The sequence below is a fragment of the Rhinopithecus bieti genome, unplaced genomic scaffold (genome assembly GCF_001698545.2).
Source record: "Rhinopithecus bieti isolate Rb0 unplaced genomic scaffold, ASM169854v2 scaffold_648, whole genome shotgun sequence".
NCBI lineage: Eukaryota > Metazoa > Chordata > Mammalia > Primates > Cercopithecidae > Rhinopithecus > Rhinopithecus bieti.
The window spans coordinates 108887-113044 of record NW_016803107.1 but is presented as its reverse complement, the minus strand read 5'-3'; positions in this window follow the sequence as shown (position 1 = coordinate 113044).

The following is a 4158-nucleotide window of genomic DNA, read 5'->3' as shown; positions in this document are numbered from 1 at the left end:
CATAGAGGTGGTCCTAGAGAGCTCCTTCTGTGAGAGGCTTCCAGAATTGGGAGTCTCAGGCAAGTGGTCACTGTAGTGAGAGTGTCTTTCCCAGTGAAACAGGGTCTCCAGGGACTAAGGACCATAAAAACATTGCCCTTTTCCCAGCCATGTTTATGTTGGCCTGGTCAGTGGAGAGTACCAGTTTAGGTAGCCAATTCCCCCAGAGAGCCAGTCTGACGTTGCCCAATAAATAGGACAGCTCCCATCCCCCAGTAACTTCATCTAGCCCCCATCTCTGAGCAGCACATCATCTATCCCAGACTAGATTGATAAGAAATAAGAGAAAAACATAAATGTGTTTGTTTCTGGGGATAGATATTTCCTTAGGCATTTTATTATTGTAAGAAAAGAATTACACTCAATATATATTTATGACCAGAGATTACCAGCATCACATATTTGGGATTCTTTCCGACTATAATCATCACCAGTTCTCCCAGCTGGTGCTAAAGCTATTGCCCAGTGTCCATTTCTTAATATCATTTAATGCTAGACATTCAAGAATCATTGACAATGTTTCAGGACCTAAAATATAAAAGAAACAAAATATAATAATAGTGGATACTACAATGAGCATCAGATATAAAACCAAATGTCTTGAGAGCCCTCAGTGCCCCCATGGAGGAATAAACAAGGTACAGCAGCCACAGAGAAGGGAGAAAACAGCTTTGTTGTGGAGAAGAAGGAAAGCTTCATGAACAGGTGACATTTAAACAGGTGCCAGATTGAGGTTTGGGAGAAGTAAGTGAGATTAAAGCAGAGGGAGTATATGGAGGCATCACATAGTGAGGTGACTTCTGACAATGCAAGAAGATCTTACTGCCAGAGCATAGGCCATGTGTTCCCCTGAGTTCTCCTAAGACAAAAGCCTAAGAGCAGCTACTCTACTGGGGACTGGACTCAGTGAGCAAAAGTCAGGGACAGAGAGTTTGGAGCAGGGAAAAGGGAGACCCCAAACAAACATGCATTGTAGAGTTGTCCACATAATAGGAGACTGTTGCCAGTTCTTGCAGGACTTGCCCATAATCTTCTTCCTGGGGAAGTAAATGAAAAGTAATTATTCCTCCTGTATTCAATTAGTTAAGAATTGCTCCACAGAGCATTAACTCCCAATACTGGCAGACTGCCTACGCTTGAGTATTCAGTGGGTTCCCGTGGGCCCCCATGACAGAGCATCAAAGGAGAAACCCCAGGTGAGAAGGAGGTGGCGCATGGCACAGGGCCCATATGAGCCTGTGACAGGCCATGCCTGCACAGAACTGGCAGCCATAGCAGTGACTGAAATAGGAATTGAAATTGCAGGGCTTTTAAATGATTTACAATTGTCTCAGGAGCCAAGGCTGAATAGATAAATTAATAATCTTAAAGGAGACTCCTCCCACATTGGGGAAGACAGAATAGACATATTTTCCTATTTATTTGCTAAGAACATGTTTTTATTTATTTACTAAGAACAACTAAAAACCTTGGGCACTGTGTATAAAACAAACACAAAATTCCAAGGGTAGACAAGAGGCAGACCATCTAAGGAGCTTGGGATATGAGGAAAGACATCATGAAATAGAGGAATGACATAGTGGTCATCCTTAATGATTGGATTTTCTTCTTACCTCATATATCTGACTTGGAGCTGAAGAAACTGACAACACAGAAATGCTAATGTGCACAGACAGTAAAAGCCCTCTCAAAAGCCTGCTCCCTCTAGCCAATGAAAGGGGAATCCTAGCAAGGCAGAAGACTTCAAAAAACCACTTTACTCCAGCAAAACACTGCAGGAAAAAAAAAAAAAAAAAAAAAAAAAAGCTGGACCACATGGCTCCCCAACTCATGTCAGCAAAGGCCAAATGGAGAACCCAGATTTCCAAACTCATGAGGCTGTAATGAGGCACCCAACACCCTCCTCAGGGTGGTGGTGTCAGAGAAAGTCAAATAGGCAGTTGAGACTGTCATTCCTGCCAGCCAGTAATGAGTAGCCCCTTTCTCCATGATGTCAGTGGAAACCATGTGGGTGCCTGGATTTCAACCCTCACTGGGCAGTAATGAGATGACAATCCCATCCCCAATGGGATGATGGCAGAGCAGGCCTAGTAGAGAATCAAGATATTCACCATCACCCAAGAGTAATGAGGACCCTCACACCACGTTTTCATAAAGATAATGTGGAGAAAATTCCCATCTTCGCTTAGCAGTAACAAATCCCCCACCACCAGTATCAACAGAGACCAAATTTAAAAGAATAAAAGTTACACGCAATATGTTCGTCAAATACAATGTAATCACAGAAAGATAACGTGGAAATTCCTAAATAATTAATGGATAACAAAAAGTCTCAATGGAAATCAAAAATAATTTGACGTGAACAAAAATGAAAATAAAATATACCAAAATTTGTATAACACAGACAAAACAGTGCTGATAAGAGCATTTGTAGCTTAAATGAATATATTAAAAAGGAAGAAAAGTCTCATATCAATAATATAGGCTATGCCATCAAGAACCTAGGAAAAGAAGAGCAAAACAAAACCCAAAGCAAGTAGAAGGAAATGATAGGGATAAGAGAAGAAATCAATAAAATTAAAAACAGAAAAAAATAAATAAAATCTTTGAAACAGAGCTGATTCTTTGGAAAGATCAATAAAATTAATAAGCTCCTAGCAAGACTAACGGAAAAAAAAGAAAGAAGGCACGAATTAATAACAAGAATGAAACAGAGGTTATTATTACAGACTCTGTGTACATCAAAGTAATAATAAGGAAATACTACAAACAATTCTACACACATAAATATCAACCTAGAAAAGTGGACCACCTCCTAGTGAAACACAAACTACCACAACTCCCAAAATATGAATATATAATTTGTAACCCTGTAACTATTAACAATTGAATTTTTAATTTATAAAATCCCCAAAAAGAAATCCATAGGTCCAGATTGTTTCACTAGAAAATTCTAATAAACATTAAAAGAAGAATTCTACACTATCTCTTCCAATAAATGGAAAAGGAGAAAACATCTTCCGATATGTTTTGTGATGTTAGTATTACTCTGATAACAAAACAGTTCAAAATCACACACACAAAAAAAAAAAAAAAAAAAAAAAAAAAAAAAAAAAAAAAAAAAAAAAAAAAAAAAAAAACTACAGGTTAATATCTCTCAGATATAGACACAAACATTTTTCACAGTGTACGACACTCAGTATGGCTACTAGAATGTGGAGAAATTAGAATCCTTTAACACTGGTGATAGAAATGTAAAACAGTAAAATGTTGTCACAGTTCTTCAAAATATTAAAAATGGAATTACTGTATGTTCCCGTGATTCTACTTCTGGGTAGTCTCAAAAGAATTGAAACCAGGATCTTGAAAGTATATTTGCACACTCATGTTCATAGCAGCATTATTCACAATAGTCAAAGGGTGGAGGCAGCCAAGTGTCAATGGACAGATGATGGACAAACAAATTTAGCATATACCCACAATGAAACATTAGCCTGAAAAAGGAAGAAAATTCTGACAGGTCTACAGCATGGACGGAGCTTGAGGACATTATTCTAAGTGAAATAAGAAAGTTACAAAAAGACAGATACTGTATGATGTCACTTACATGAGGTAGTCAAATTCTTAGAAACAGAAAGTGGAATGGTGGTAGCCAGGAGATGGGGAAGGGGCAAACGGGCAATTATTTGTTTAATGGGTATAGAATTTCAGTTTCACAAGATGAAAATGTTCTGGACGTTAGTTGTACAACAATGTGAATATGCTTAACACTACTGAATTGTACACTTAAAAATGGTTGGGCCGGGTGCTGTGACTCACGCCTGTAATCCCAGGACTTCGGGAGGCCAAGGTGGGTGGATCACGAGATTAAGAGTTTGAGACCAGCCTGGCCAGTATGGTGAAACCTCATCTCTACTAAAAATACAAAAAATTAGCCAGGCATAGTGGTGCGCGCCTGTCGTCTCAGCTACTCGGGAGGCTGAGGCAGGGGAATCGCTTGAACCCAGGAGGCGGAGGTTGCAGTGAATGGAGATCGCGCCATTACACTCCGGGTGACAGAGCAAGACTCCGTCTCTAAAAAAAAAAAAAAAAAAAAGTTCAGGTGGTAAAGTTTATGTT